The sequence below is a fragment of the Pipistrellus hanaki genome (assembly GCF_964339955.1).
Source record: "Pipistrellus hanaki genome assembly, chromosome: 17".
NCBI classification, from domain to species: domain Eukaryota; kingdom Metazoa; phylum Chordata; class Mammalia; order Chiroptera; family Vespertilionidae; genus Pipistrellus; species Pipistrellus hanaki.
In genome coordinates this window covers 1-17,018 of record NC_140519.1, presented here as the reverse complement: position 1 = coordinate 17,018, position 17,018 = coordinate 1, and positions in this window count along the sequence as shown.

The following is a 17,018-nucleotide window of genomic DNA, read 5'->3' as shown; positions in this document are numbered from 1 at the left end:
CAGTGTGTAGGAAGTTGTTTGATAAAGTGGGTAAAGCTTATACTTGGGCCAGAAGGCAGAATATAGGAAACTACATGAAAACATGAATAATTCAGTGAAAATGACTGTAAACAGATGAGAAGTTGTTTAGAACAGCTGAAAGAGAATCTCCAAGTCAGTTCTTAGTGTAGAAAAGGTAGCTAAGGTAAGGGAAATCCTTAATTCGAGTTAAGATAACATCAAACACTCTATGAATCCTATATTCATTACTTAAAGGAGACTAGAGTGATAAATGTGTGTTATACAAGACAGAATACCATTGAAATAGAGAAAGAAACCTGTTCGGCAGCTTCGGAAAGCCTTACACTTCACTGAAATGTAGTACTACACTCTATAACACAGTTGAGAGACAATGTTCCCGAGCTGCCTCAGTTCATAACACTGTGTAGGAAGTTGTTTGATAAAGTGGGCAAAGCTTATACTTGGACCAGAAGGCAGAATATAGGAAACTACATGAAAACATGATTAATTCAGTGAAAATGACTGTAAACAGATGAGAACTTGTTTAGAACAGCTGAAAGAGATTCTCCAAGTCAGTTCTCAGTGTAGAAAAGGTAGCTAAGATCCGGGAAATCCTTAATTCGAGTTAAGATCACATGAAACACTGTATGAATCCTATATTCTTTACTTAAAGGAGACTAGAGTGGTAAATGTGTGTTATACAAGGGAGAATACCATTGAAATAGAGAAAGAAACACGTTCGGCAGCTTTGGAAACCCTTACACTTCACTGAAATGTAGTATACACTCTATAACACAGTTGAGAGACAATGTTCCCGAGTTGCCTCAGTTCATAACAGTGTGTAGGAAGTTGTTTGATAAAGTGGGCAAAGCTTATACTTGCTCCAGAAGGCACAATATATGAAAGTACATGAAAACATGAATAATTCAGTGAAAATGACTGTAAACAGATGAGAACTTGTTTTAGAACAGTTGAAAGATATTCTCCAAGTCAGTTCTTAGTGTAGAAAAGGTAGCTAAGATAAGGGAAATCCTTAATTCCAGTTAAGATCACATGAAACACTGTATGAATCCTATATTCTTTACTTAAAGGAGACTAGAGTGGTAAATGTGTGTTATACAAGGCAGAATACCATTGAAATAGAGAAAGAAACACGTTCGGCAGCTTTGGAAACCCTTACACTTCACTGAAATGTAGTACTACACTGTATAACACAGTTGAGAGACAATGTTCCCTTGCTGCCTCAGTTCATAACAGTGTGTAGGAAGTTGTTTGATAAAGTGGACAAAGCTTATACTTGGGCCAGAAGGCAGAATATAGGAAACTACATGAAAACATGAATAATTCAGTGAAAATGACTGTAAACAGATGAGAACTTGTTTTAGAACAGCTGAAAGATATTCTCCAATTCAGTTCTTAGTGTAGAAAAGGTAGCTAAGATAAGGGAAATCCTTAATTCCAGTTAAGATCACATGAAACACTGTATGAATCCTATATTCATTACTTAAAGGAGACTATAGTGGTAAATGTGTGTTATGCAAGGCCGAATACCATTGAAATAGAGAAAGAAACACGTTCGGCAGCTTTGGAAAGCCTTACACTTCACTGAAATGTAGTACTACACTGTATAACACAGTTGAGAGACAATGTTCCCTTGCTGCCTCAGTTCATAACAGTGTGTAGGAAGTTGTTTGATAAAGTGGGTAAAGCTTATACTTGGGCCAGAAGGCAGAATATAGGAAACTACATGAAAACATGAATAATTCAGTGAAAATGACTGTAAACAGATGAGAAGTTGTTTAGAACAGCTGAAAGAGAATCTCCAAGTCAGTTCTTAGTGTAGAAAAGGTAGCTAAGGTAAGGGAAATCCTTAATTCGAGTTAAGATAACATCAAACACTCTATGAATCCTATATTCATTACTTAAAGGAGACTAGAGTGATAAATGTGTGTTATACAAGACAGAATACCATTGAAATAGAGAAAGAAACCTGTTCGGCAGCTTCGGAAAGCCTTACACTTCACTGAAATGTAGTACTACACTCTATAACACAGTTGAGAGACAATGTTCCCGAGCTGCCTCAGTTCATAACACTGTGTAGGAAGTTGTTTGATAAAGTGGGCAAAGCTTATACTTGGACCAGAAGGCAGAATATAGGAAACTACATGAAAACATGATTAATTCAGTGAAAATGACTGTAAACAGATGAGAACTTGTTTAGAACAGCTGAAAGAGATTCTCCAAGTCAGTTCTCAGTGTAGAAAAGGTAGCTAAGATCCGGGAAATCCTTAATTCGAGTTAAGATCACATGAAACACTGTATGAATCCTATATTCTTTACTTAAAGGAGACTAGAGTGGTAAATGTGTGTTATACAAGGGAGAATACCATTGAAATAGAGAAAGAAACACGTTCGGCAGCTTTGGAAACCCTTACACTTCACTGAAATGTAGTATACACTCTATAACACAGTTGAGAGACAATGTTCCCGAGTTGCCTCAGTTCATAACAGTGTGTAGGAAGTTGTTTGATAAAGTGGGCAAAGCTTATACTTGCTCCAGAAGGCACAATATAGGAAAGTACATGAAAACATGAATAATTCAGTGAAAATGACTGTAAACAGATGAGAACTTGTTTTAGAACAGTTGAAAGATATTCTCCAAGTCAGTTCTTAGTGTAGAAAAGGTAGCTAAGATAAGGGAAATCCTTAATTCCAGTTAAGATCACATGAAACACTGTATGAATCCTATATTCTTTACTTAAAGGAGACTAGAGTGGTAAATGTGTGTTATACAAGGCAGAATACCATTGAAATAGAGAAAGAAACACGTTCGGCAGCTTTGGAAACCCTTACACTTCACTGAAATGTAGTACTACACTGTATAACACAGTTGAGAGACAATGTTCCCTTGCTGCCTCAGTTCATAACAGTGTGTAGGAAGTTGTTTGATAAAGTGGGTAAAGCTTATACTTGGGCCAGAAGGCAGAATATAGGAAACTACATGAAAACATGAATAATTCAGTGAAAATGACTGTAAACAGATGAGAAGTTGTTTAGAACAGCTGAAAGAGAATCTCCAAGTCAGTTCTTAGTGTAGAAAAGGTAGCTAAGGTAAGGGAAATCCTTAATTCGAGTTAAGATAACATCAAACACTCTATGAATCCTATATTCATTACTTAAAGGAGACTAGAGTGATAAATGTGTGTTATACAAGACAGAATACCATTGAAATAGAGAAAGAAACCTGTTCGGCAGCTTCGGAAAGCCTTACACTTCACTGAAATGTAGTACTACACTCTATAACACAGTTGAGAGACAATGTTCCCGAGCTGCCTAAGTTCATAACACTGTGTAGGAAGTTGTTTGATAAAGTGGACAAAGCTTATACTTGGACCAGAAGGCAGAATATAGGAAACTACATGAAAACATGATTAATTCAGTGAAAATGACTGTAAACAGATGAGAACTTGTTTAGAACAGCTGAAAGAGATTCTCCAAGTCAGTTCTCAGTGTAGAAAAGGTAGCTAAGATCCGGGAAATCCTTAATTCGAGTTAAGATCACATGAAACACTGTATGAATCCTATATTCTTTACTTAAAGGAGACTAGAGTGGTAAATGTGTGTTATACAAGGGAGAATACCATTGAAATAGAGAAAGAAACACGTTCGGCAGCTTTGGAAACCCTTACACTTCACTGAAATGTAGTATACACTCTATAACACAGTTGAGAGACAATGTTCCCGAGTTGCCTCAGTTCATAACAGTGTGTAGGAAGTTGTTTGATAAAGTGGGCAAAGCTTATACTTGCTCCAGAAGGCACAATATAGGAAAGTACATGAAAACATGAATAATTCAGTGAAAATGACTGTAAACAGATGAGAACTTGTTTTAGAACAGTTGAAAGATATTCTCCAAGTCAGTTCTTAGTGTAGAAAAGGTAGCTAAGATAAGGGAAATCCTTAATTCCAGTTAAGATCACATGAAACACTGTATGAATCCTATATTCTTTACTTAAAGGAGACTAGAGTGGTAAATGTGTGTTATACAAGGCAGAATACCATTGAAATAGAGAAAGAAACACGTTCGGCAGCTTTGGAAACCCTTACACTTCACTGAAATGTAGTACTACACTGTATAACACAGTTGAGAGACAATGTTCCCTAGCTGCCTCAGTTCATAACAGTGTGTAGGAAGTTGTTTGATAAAGTGGGTAAAGCTTATACTTGGGCCAGAAGGCAGAATATAGGAAACTACATGAAAACATGAATAATTCAGTGAAAATGACTGTAAACAGATGAGAAGTTGTTTAGAACAGCTGAAAGAGAATCTCCAAGTCAGTTCTTAGTGTAGAAAAGGTAGCTAAGGTAAGGGAAATCCTTAATTCGAGTTAAGATAACATCAAACACTCTATGAATCCTATATTCATTACTTAAAGGAGACTAGAGTGATAAATGTGTGTTATACAAGGCAGAATACCATTGAAATAGAGAAAGAAACATGTTCGGCAGCTTCGGAAAGCCTTACACTTCACAGAAATGTAGTACTACACTCTATAACACAGTTGAGAGACAATGTTCCCGAGCTGCCTCAGTTCATAACAGTGTGTAGGAAGTTGTTTGATAAAGTGGACAAAGCTTATACTTGGGCCAGAAGGCAGAATATAGGAAACTACATGAAAACATGAATAATTCAGTGAAAATTACTGTAAACAGATGAGAACTTGTTTTAGAACAGCTGAAAGATATTCTCCAAGTCAGTTCTTAGTGTAGAAAAGGTAGCTAAGATAAGGGAAATCCTTAATTCCAGTTAAGATCACATGAAACACTGTATGAATCCTATATTCTTTACTTAAAGGAGACTAGAGTGGTAAATGTGTGTTATACAAGGCAGAATACCATTGAAATAGAGAAAGAAACACGTTCGGCAGCTTTGGAAAGCCTTACACTTCACTGAAATGTAGTACTACACTCTATAACACATTTGAGAGACAATATTCCCGAGCTGCCTCAGTTCATAACAGTGTGTAGGAAGTTGTTTGATAAAGTGGGCAAAGCTTATACTTGGGCCAGAAGGCAGAATATAGGAAAGTACATGAAAACATGAATAATTCAGTGAAAATGACTGTAAACAGATGAGAACTTGTTTTAGAACAGCTGAAAGATATTCTCCATGTCAGTTCTAAGTGTAGAAAAGGTAGCTAAGATAAGGGAAATCCTTAATTCCAGTTAAGATCACATGAAACAATGTATGAATCCTATATTCTTTACTTAAAGGAGACTAGAGTGGTAAATGTGTGTTATACAAGGCAGAATACCATTGAAATAGAGAAAGAAACACGTTCGGCAGCTTTGGAAAGCCTTACACTTCACTGAAATGTAGTACTACACTCTATAACACATTTGAGAGACAATATTCCCGAGCTGCCTCAGTATATAACAGTGTGTAGGAAGTTGTTTGATAAAGTGGGCAAAGCTTATACTTGGGCCAGAAGGCAGAATATAGGAAAGTACATGAAAACATGAATAATTCAGTGAAAATGACTGTAAACAGATGAGAACTTGTTTTAGAACAGCTGAAAGATATTCTCCATGTCAGTTCTTAGTGTAGAAAAGGTAGCTAAGATAAGGGAAATCCTTAATTCCAGTTAAGATCACATGAAACAATGTATGAATCCTATATTCTTTACTTATAGGAGACTAGAGTGGTAAATGTGTGTTATAAAAGGCAGAATACCATTGAAATAGAGAAAGAAACACGTTCGGCAGCTTTGGAAAGCCTTACACTTCACTGAAATGTAGTACTACACTCTATAACACAGTTGAGAGACAATGTTCCCGAGTTGCCTCAGTTCATAGCAGTGTGTAGGAAGTTGTTTGATAAAGTGGGCAAAGCTTATACTTGGGCCAGAAGGCAGAATATAGGAAACTACATGAAAACATGAATAATTCAGTGAAAATAACTGTAAACAGATGAGAACTTGCTTAGAACAGCTGAAAGAGAATCTCCAGGTCAGTTCTTAGTGTAGAAAAGGTAGCTAAGATAAGGGAAATCCTTAATTCCAGTTAAGATCACATGAAACACTGTATGAATCCTATATTCATTACTTAAAGGAGACTATAGTGGTAAATGTGTGTTATGCAAGGCCGAATACCATTGAAATAGAGAAAGAAACACGTTCGGCAGCTTTGGAAAGCCTTACACTTCACTGAAATGTAGTACTACACTCTATAACACAGTTGAGAGACAATATTCCCGAGCTGCCTCAGTTCATAACAGTGTGTAGGAAGTTGTTTGATAAAGTGGGCAAAGCTTATACTTGGGCCAGAAGGGAGAATATAGGAAAGTACATGAAAACATGAATAATTCAGTGAAAAATGACTGTAAACAGATGAGAACTTGTTTTAGAACAGCTGAAAGATATTCTCCATGTCAGTTCTTAGTGTAGAAAAGGTAGCTAAGATAAGGGAAATCCTTAATTCGAGTTAAGATCACATGAAACACTCTATGAATCCTATATTCATTACTTAAAGGAGACTAGAGTGATAAATGTGTGTTATACAAGACAGAATACCATTGAAATAGAGAAAGAAACCTGTTCGGCAGCTTCGGAAAGCCTTAAACTTCACTGAAATGTAGTACTACACTCTATAACACAGTTGAGAGACAATGTTCACGAGCTGCCTCAGTTCATAACACTGTGTAGGAAGTTGTTTGATAAAGTGGGCAAAGCTTATACTTGGACCAGAAGGCAGAATATAGGAAACTACATGAAAACATGATTAATTCAGTGAAAATGACTGTAAACAGATGAGAACTTGTTTAGAACAGCTGAAAGAGATTCTCCAAGTCAGTTCTCAGTGTAGAAAAGGTAGCTAAGATCCGGGAAATCCTTAATTCGAGTTAAGATCATATGAAACACTGTATGAATCCTATATTCTTTACTTAAAGGAGACTAGAGTGGTAAATGTGTGTTATACAAGGGAGAATACCATTGAAATAGAGAAAGAAACACGTTCGGCAGCTTTGGAAACCCTTACACTTCACTGAAATGTAGTATACACTCTATAACACAGTTGAGAGACAATGTTCCCGAGTTGCCTCAGTTCATAACAGTGTGTAGGAAGTTGTTTGATAAAGTGGGCAAAGTTTATACTTGCTCCAGAAGGCACAATATAGGAAAGTACATGAAAACATGAATAATTCAGTGAAAATGACTGTAAACAGATGAGAACTTGTTTTAGAACAGTTGAAAGATATTCTCCAAGTCAGTTCTTAGTGTAGAAAAGGTAGCTAAGATAAGGGAAATCCTTAATTCCAGTTAAGATCACATGAAACACTGTATGAATCCTATATTCTTTACTTAAAGGAGACTAGAGTGGTAAATGTGTGTTATACAAGGCAGAATACCATTGAAATAGAGAAAGAAACACGTTCGGCAGCTTTGGAAACCCTTACACTTCACTGAAATGTAGTACTGCACTGTATAACACAGTTGAGAGACAATGTTCCCTTGCTGCCTCAGTTCATAACAGTGTGTAGGAAGTTGTTTGATAAAGTGGGCAAAGCTTATACTTGGGCCAGAAGGCAGAATATAGGAAAGTACATGAAAACATGAATAATTCAGTGAAAATGACTGTAAACAGATGAGAACTTGTTTTAGAACAGCTGAAAGATATTCTCCATGTCAGTTCTAAGTGTAGAAAAGGTAGCTAAGATAAGGGAAATCCTTAATTCCAGTTAAGATCACATGAAACAATGTATGAATCCTATATTCTTTACTTAAAGGAGACTAGAGTGGTAAATGTGTGTTATACAAGGCAGAATACCATTGAAATAGAGAAAGAAACACGTTCAGCAGCTTTGGAAAGCCTTACACTTCACTGAAATGTAGTACTACACTCTATAACACATTTGAGAGACAATATTCCCGAGCTGCCTCAGTATATAACAGTGTGTAGGAAGTTGTTTGATAAAGTGGGCAAAGCTTATACTTGGGCCAGAAGGCAGAATATAGGAAAGTACATGAAAACATGAATAATTCAGTGAAAATGACTGTAAACAGATGAGAACTTGTTTTAGAACAGCTGAAAGATATTCTCCATGTCAGTTCTTAGTGTAGAAAAGGTAGCTAAGATAAGGGAAATCCTTAATTCCAGTTAAGATCACATGAAACAATGTATGAATCGTATATTCTTTACTTATAGGAGACTAGAGTGGTAAATGTGTGTTATACAAGGCAGAATACCATTGAAATAGAGAAAGAAACACGTTCGGCAGCTTTGGAAAGCCTTACACTTCACTGAAATGTAGTACTACACTCTATAACACAGTTGAGAGACAATGTTCCCGAGTTGCCTCAGTTCATAGCAGTGTGTAGGAAGTTGTTTGATAAAGTGGGCAAAGCTTATACTTGGGCCAGAAGGCAGAATATAGGAAACTACATGAAAACATGAATAATTCAGTGAAAATGACTGTAAACAGATGAGAACTTGCTTAGAACAGCTGAAAGAGAATCTCCAAGTCAGTTCTTAGTGTAGAAAAGGTAGCTAAGATAAGGGAAATCCTTAATTCGAGTTAAGATCACATGAAACACTGTATGAATCCTATATTCTTTACTTAAAGGAGACTAGAGTGGTAAATGTGTGTTATACAAGGCAGAATACCATTGAAATATAGAAAGAAACACGTTCGGCAGCTTTGTAAACCCTTACACTTCACTGAAATGTAGTACTACACTCTATAACACAGTTGAGAGACAATGTTCCCTAGCTGCCTCAGTTCATAACAGTGTGTAGGAAGTTGTTTGATAAAGTGGGCAAAGCTTATACTTGGGCCAGAAGGCAGAATATAGGAAACTACCTGAAAACATGAATAATTCAGTGAAAATGACTGTAAACAGATAAGAACTTGTTTAGAACAGCTGAAAGATATTCTCCAAGTCAGTTCTTAGTGTAGAAAAGGTAGCTAAGATAAGGGAAATCCTTAATTCGAGTTAAGATAACATCAAACACTCTATGAATCCTATATTCATTACTTAAAGGAGACTAGAGTGGTAAATGTGTGTTATACAAGGCAGAAAACCATTGAAATAGAGAAAGAAACACGTTCGGCAGCTTTGGAAAGGCTTACACTTCACTGAAATGTAGTACTACACTCTATAACACAGTTGAGAGACAGTGATCCCGAGCTGCCTCAGTTCATAACAGTGTGTAGGAAGGAGTTTGATAAAGTGGGCAAAGCTTATACTTGGGCCAGAAGGCAGAATATAGGAAACTACATGAAAACATGAATAATTCAGTGAAAATGACTGTAAACAGATGAGAACTTGTTTAGAACAGCTGAAACAGATTCTCCAAGTCAGTTCTTAGTGTAGAAATGGTAGCTAAATCCGGAAAATCCTTAAATCCAGTTAAGATTACATGAAACACTGCATGAATCCTATATTCATTACTTAAAGGAGACTAGAGTGGTAAATGTGTGTTATATAAGGCAGAATACCATTGAAATAGAGACAGAAACACGTTCGGCAGCTTTGGAAAGCCTTCCACTTCACTGAAATGTAGTACTACACTCTATAACACATTTGAGAGACAATGTTCCCGAGCTGCCTCAGTTCATAACAATGTGTAGGAAGTTGTTTGATAAAGTGGGCAAAGCTTATACTTGGGCCAGAATGCGGAATATAGGAAACTACATGAAAACATGAATAATTCAGTGAAAATGACTGTAAACAGATGAGAACTTGTTTTAGAACAGCTGAAAGATATTCTCCAAGTCAGTTCTTAGTGTAGAAAAGGTAGCTAAGATAAGGGAAATCCTTAATTCCAGTTAAGATCACATGAAACACTGTATGAATCCTATATTATTTACTTAAAGGAGACTAGAGTGGTAAATGTGTGTTATACAAGGCAGAATACCATTGAAATAGAGAAAGAAACACCTTCGGCAGCTTTGGAAAGCCTTACACTTCACTGAAATGTAGTACTACACTCTATAACACAGTTGAGAGACAATGTTCCCGAGTTGCCTCAGTTCATAGCAGTGTGTAGGAAGTTGTTTGATAAAGTGGGCAAAGCTTATACTTGGGCCAGAAGGCAGAATATAGGAAACTACATGAAAACATGAATAATTCAGTGAAAATAACTGTAAACAGATGAGAACTTGCTTAGAACAGCTGAAAGAGAATCTCCAGGTCAGTTCTTAGTGTAGAAAAGGTAGCTAAGATAAGGGAAATCCTTAATTCCAGTTAAGATCACATGAAACACTGTATGAATCCTATATTCATTACTTAAAGGAGACTATAGTGGTAAATGTGTGTTATGCAAGGCCGAATACCATTGAAATAGAGAAAGAAACACGTTCGGCAGCTTTGGAAAGCCTTACACTTCACTGAAATGTAGTACTACACTCTATAACACAGTTGAGAGACAATATTCCCGAGCTGCCTCAGTTCATAACAGTGTGTAGGAAGTTGTTTGATAAAGTGGGCAAAGCTTATACTTGGGCCAGAAGGCAGAATATAGGAAAGTACATGAAAACATGAATAATTCAGTGAAAAATGACTGTAAACAGATGAGAACTTGTTTTAGAACAGCTGAAAGATATTCTCCATGTCAGTTCTTAGTGTAGAAAAGGTAGCTAAGATAAGGGAAATCCTTAATTCGAGTTAAGATCACATGAAACACTCTATGAATCCTATATTCATTACTTAAAGGAGACTAGAGTGATAAATGTGTGTTATACAAGACAGAATACCATTGAAATAGAGAAAGAAACCTGTTCGGCAGCTTCGGAAAGCCTTAAACTTCACTGAAATGTAGTACTACACTCTATAACACAGTTGAGAGACAATGTTCACGAGCTGCCTCAGTTCATAACACTGTGTAGGAAGTTGTTTGATAAAGTGGGCAAAGCTTATACTTGGACCAGAAGGCAGAATATAGGAAACTACATGAAAACATGATTAATTCAGTGAAAATGACTGTAAACAGATGAGAACTTGTTTAGAACAGCTGAAAGAGATTCTCCAAGTCAGTTCTCAGTGTAGAAAAGGTAGCTAAGATCCGGGAAATCCTTAATTCGAGTTAAGATCATATGAAACACTGTATGAATCCTATATTCTTTACTTAAAGGAGACTAGAGTGGTAAATGTGTGTTATACAAGGGAGAATACCATTGAAATAGAGAAAGAAACACGTTCGGCAGCTTTGGAAACCCTTACACTTCACTGAAATGTAGTATACACTCTATAACACAGTTGAGAGACAATGTTCCCGAGTTGCCTCAGTTCATAACAGTGTGTAGGAAGTTGTTTGATAAAGTGGGCAAAGTTTATACTTGCTCCAGAAGGCACAATATAGGAAAGTACATGAAAACATGAATAATTCAGTGAAAATGACTGTAAACAGATGAGAACTTGTTTTAGAACAGTTGAAAGATATTCTCCAAGTCAGTTCTTAGTGTAGAAAAGGTAGCTAAGATAAGGGAAATCCTTAATTCCAGTTAAGATCACATGAAACACTGTATGAATCCTATATTCTTTACTTAAAGGAGACTAGAGTGGTAAATGTGTGTTATACAAGGCAGAATACCATTGAAATAGAGAAAGAAACACGTTCGGCAGCTTTGGAAACCCTTACACTTCACTGAAATGTAGTACTACACTGTATAACACAGTTGAGAGACAATGTTCCCTTGCTGCCTCAGTTCATAACAGTGTGTAGGAAGTTGTTTGATAAAGTGGGCAAAGCTTATACTTGGGCCAGAAGGCAGAATATAGGAAAGTACATGAAAACATGAATAATTCAGTGAAAATGACTGTAAACAGATGAGAACTTGTTTTAGAACAGCTGAAAGATATTCTCCATGTCAGTTCTAAGTGTAGAAAAGGTAGCTAAGATAAGGGAAATCCTTAATTCCAGTTAAGATCACATGAAACAATGTATGAATCCTATATTCTTTACTTAAAGGAGACTAGAGTGGTAAATGTGTGTTATACAAGGCAGAATACCATTGAAATAGAGAAAGAAACACGTTCAGCAGCTTTGGAAAGCCTTACACTTCACTGAAATGTAGTACTACACTCTATAACACATTTGAGAGACAATATTCCCGAGCTGCCTCAGTATATAACAGTGTGTAGGAAGTTGTTTGATAAAGTGGGCAAAGCTTATACTTGGGCCAGAAGGCAGAATATAGGAAAGTACATGAAAACATGAATAATTCAGTGAAAATGACTGTAAACAGATGAGAACTTGTTTTAGAACAGCTGAAAGATATTCTCCATGTCAGTTCTTAGTGTAGAAAAGGTAGCTAAGATAAGGGAAATCCTTAATTCCAGTTAAGATCACATGAAACAATGTATGAATCGTATATTCTTTACTTATAGGAGACTAGAGTGGTAAATGTGTGTTATACAAGGCAGAATACCATTGAAATAGAGAAAGAAACACGTTCGGCAGCTTTGGAAAGCCTTACACTTCACTGAAATGTAGTACTACACTCTATAACACAGTTGAGAGACAATGTTCCCGAGTTGCCTCAGTTCATAGCAGTGTGTAGGAAGTTGTTTGATAAAGTGGGCAAAGCTTATACTTGGGCCAGAAGGCAGAATATAGGAAACTACATGAAAACATGAATAATTCAGTGAAAATGACTGTAAACAGATGAGAACTTGCTTAGAACAGCTGAAAGAGAATCTCCAAGTCAGTTCTTAGTGTAGAAAAGGTAGCTAAGATAAGGGAAATCCTTAATTCGAGTTAAGATCACATGAAACACTGTATGAATCCTATATTCTTTACTTAAAGGAGACTAGAGTGGTAAATGTGTGTTATACAAGGCAGAATACCATTGAAATATAGAAAGAAACACGTTCGGCAGCTTTGTAAACCCTTACACTTCACTGAAATGTAGTACTACACTCTATAACACAGTTGAGAGACAATGTTCCCTAGCTGCCTCAGTTCATAACAGTGTGTAGGAAGTTGTTTGATAAAGTGGGCAAAGCTTATACTTGGGCCAGAAGGCAGAATATAGGAAACTACCTGAAAACATGAATAATTCAGTGAAAATGACTGTAAACAGATAAGAACTTGTTTAGAACAGCTGAAAGATATTCTCCAAGTCAGTTCTTAGTGTAGAAAAGGTAGCTAAGATAAGGGAAATCCTTAATTCGAGTTAAGATAACATCAAACACTCTATGAATCCTATATTCATTACTTAAAGGAGACTAGAGTGGTAAATGTGTGTTATACAAGGCAGAAAACCATTGAAATAGAGAAAGAAACACGTTCGGCAGCTTTGGAAAGGCTTACACTTCACTGAAATGTAGTACTACACTCTATAACACAGTTGAGAGACAGTGATCCCGAGCTGCCTCAGTTCATAACAGTGTGTAGGAAGGAGTTTGATAAAGTGGGCAAAGCTTATACTTGGGCCAGAAGGCAGAATATAGGAAACTACATGAAAACATGAATAATTCAGTGAAAATGACTGTAAACAGATGAGAACTTGTTTAGAACAGCTGAAACAGATTCTCCAAGTCAGTTCTTAGTGTAGAAATGGTAGCTAAATCCGGAAAATCCTTAAATCCAGTTAAGATTACATGAAACACTGCATGAATCCTATATTCATTACTTAAAGGAGACTAGAGTGGTAAATGTGTGTTATATAAGGCAGAATACCATTGAAATAGAGACAGAAACACGTTCGGCAGCTTTGGAAAGCCTTCCACTTCACTGAAATGTAGTACTACACTCTATAACACATTTGAGAGACAATGTTCCCGAGCTGCCTCAGTTCATAACAATGTGTAGGAAGTTGTTTGATAAAGTGGGCAAAGCTTATACTTGGGCCAGAATGCGGAATATAGGAAACTACATGAAAACATGAATAATTCAGTGAAAATGACTGTAAACAGATGAGAACTTGTTTTAGAACAGCTGAAAGATATTCTCCAAGTCAGTTCTTAGTGTAGAAAAGGTAGCTAAGATAAGGGAAATCCTTAATTCCAGTTAAGATCACATGAAACACTGTATGAATCCTATATTATTTACTTAAAGGAGACTAGAGTGGTAAATGTGTGTTATACAAGGCAGAATACCATTGAAATAGAGAAAGAAACACCTTCGGCAGCTTTGGAAAGCCTTACACTTCACTGAAATGTAGTACTACACTCTATAACACAGTTGATAGACAATGTTCCCGAGTTGCCTCAGTTCATAGCAGTGTGTAGGAAGTTGTTTGATAAAGTGGGCAAAGCTTATACTTGGGCCAGAAGGCAGAATATAGGAAAGTACATGAAAACATGAATAATTCAGTGAAAATGACTGTAAACAGATGAGAACTTGTTTTAGAACAGCTGAAAGATATTCTCCATGTCAGTTCTTAGTGTAGAAAAGGTAGCTAAGATAAGGGAAATCCTTAATTCGAGTTAAGATCACATGAAACACTGTATGAATCCTATATTCTTTACTTAAAGGAGACTAGAGTGGTAAATGTGTGTTATACAAGGCAGAATACCATTGAAATATAGAAAGAAACACGTTCGGCAGCTTTGTAAACCCTTACACTTCACTGAAATGTAGTACTACACTCTATAACACAGTTGAGAGACAATGTTCCCTAGCTGCCTCAGTTCATAACAGTGTGTAGGAAGTTGTTTGATAAAGTGGGCAAAGCTTATACTTGGGCCAGAAGGCAGAATATAGGAAACTACCTGAAAACATGAATAATTCAGTGAAAATGACTGTAAACAGATGAGAACTTGTTTTAGAAGAGCTGAAAGATATTCTCCAAGTCAGTTCTTAGTGTAGAAAAGGTAGCTAAGATAAGGGAAATCCTTAATTCGAGTTAAGATAACATCAAACACTGTATGAATCCTATATTCTTTACTTAAAGGAGACTAGAGTGGTAAATGTGTGTTATACAAGGCAGAATACCATTGAAATAGAGAAAGAAACACGTTCGGCAGCTTTGGAAAGCCTTACACTTCACTGAAATGTAGTACTACACTCTATAACACAGTTGAGAGACAATGATCCCGAGCTGCCTCAGTTCATAACAGTGTGTAGGAAGTTGTTTGATAAAGTGGGCAAAGCTTATACTTGGGCCAGAAGGCAGAATATAGGAAAGTACATGAAAACATGAATAATTCAGTGAAAATGACTGTAAACAGATGAGAACTTGTTTTAGAACAGCTGAAAGATATTCTCCAAGTCAGTTCTTAGTGTAGAAAAGGTAGCTAAGATAAGGGAAATCCTTAATTCCAGTTAAGATCACATGAAACACTGTATGAATCCTATATTCTTTACTTTAAGGAGACTAGAGTGGTAAATGTGTGTTATACCACGCAGAATACCATTGAAATAGAGAAAGAAACATGTTCGGCAGTTTTGGAAAGCCTTACACTTCACTGAAATGTAGTACTACACTCTATAACACAGTTGAGAGACAATGTTCCCGAGCTGCCTCAGTTCATAACAGTGTGTAGGAAGGAGTTTGATAAAGTGGGCAGAGCTTATACTTGGGCCAGAAGGCAGAATATAGGAAACTACATGAAAACATGAATAATTCAGTGAAAATGACTGTAAACAGATGAGAACTTGTTTAGAACAGCTGAAACAGATTCTCCAAGTCAGTTCTTAGTGTAGAAATGGTAGCTAAATCCGGAAAATCCTTAATTCCAGTTAAGATTACATGAAACACTGCATGAATCCTATATTCATTACTTAAAGGAGACTAGAGTGGTAAATGTGTGTTATATAAGGCAGAATACCATTGAAATAGAGACAGAAACACGTTCGGCAGCTTTGGAAAGCCTTCCACTTCACTGAAATGTAGTACTACACTCTATAACACATTTGAGAGACAATGTTCCCGAGCTGCCTCAGTTCATAACAGTGTGTAGGAAGTTGTTTGATAAAGTGGGCAAAGCTTATACTTGGGCCAGAAGGCAGAATATAGGAAAGTACATGAAAACATGAATAATTCAGTGAAAATGACTGTAAACAGATGAGAACTTGTTTTAGAACAGCTGAAAGATATTCTCCATGTCAGTTCTAAGTGTAGAAAAGGTAGCTAAGATAAGGGAAATCCTTAATTCCAGTTAAGATCACATGAAACAATGTATGAATCCTATATTATTTACTTAAAGGAGACTAGAGTGGTAAATGTGTGTTATACAAGGCAGAATACCATTGAAATAGAGAAAGAAACACGTTCGGCAGCTTTGGAAAGCCTTACACTTCACTGAAATGTAGTACTATACTCTATAACACATTTGAGAGACAATATTCCCGAGCTGCCTCAGTATATAACAGTGTGTAGGAAGTTGTTTGATAAAGTGGGCAAAGCTTATACTTGGGCCAGAAGGCAGAATATAGGAAAGTACATGAAAACATGAATAATTCAGTGAAAATGACTGTAAACAGATGAGAACTTGTTTTAGAACAGCTGAAAGATATTCTCCATGTCAGTTCTTAGTGTAGAAAAGGTAGCTAAGATAAGGGAAATCCTTAATTCCAGTTAAGATCACATGAAACAATGTATGAATCCTATATTCTTTACTTAAAGGAGACTAGAGTGGTAAATGTGTGTTATACAAGGCAGAATACCATTGAAATAGAGAAAGAAACACGTTCGGCAGCTTTGGAAAGCCTTACACTTCACTGAAATGTAGTACTACACTCTATAACACAGTTGAGAGACAATGTTCCCGAGTTGCCTCAGTTCATAGCAGTGTGTAGGAAGTTGTTTGATAAAGTGGGCAAAGCTTATACTTGGGCCAGAAGGCAGAATATAGGAAAGTACATGAAAACATGAATAATTCAGTGAAAATGATTGTAAACAGATGAGAACTTGTTTTAGAACAGCTGAAAGATATTCTCCATGTCAGTTCTTAGTGTAGAAAAGGTAGCTAAGATAAGGGAAATCCTTAATTCGAGTTAAGATCACATGAAACACTGTATGAATCCTATATTCTTTACTTAAAGGAGACTAGAGTGGTAAATGTGTGTTA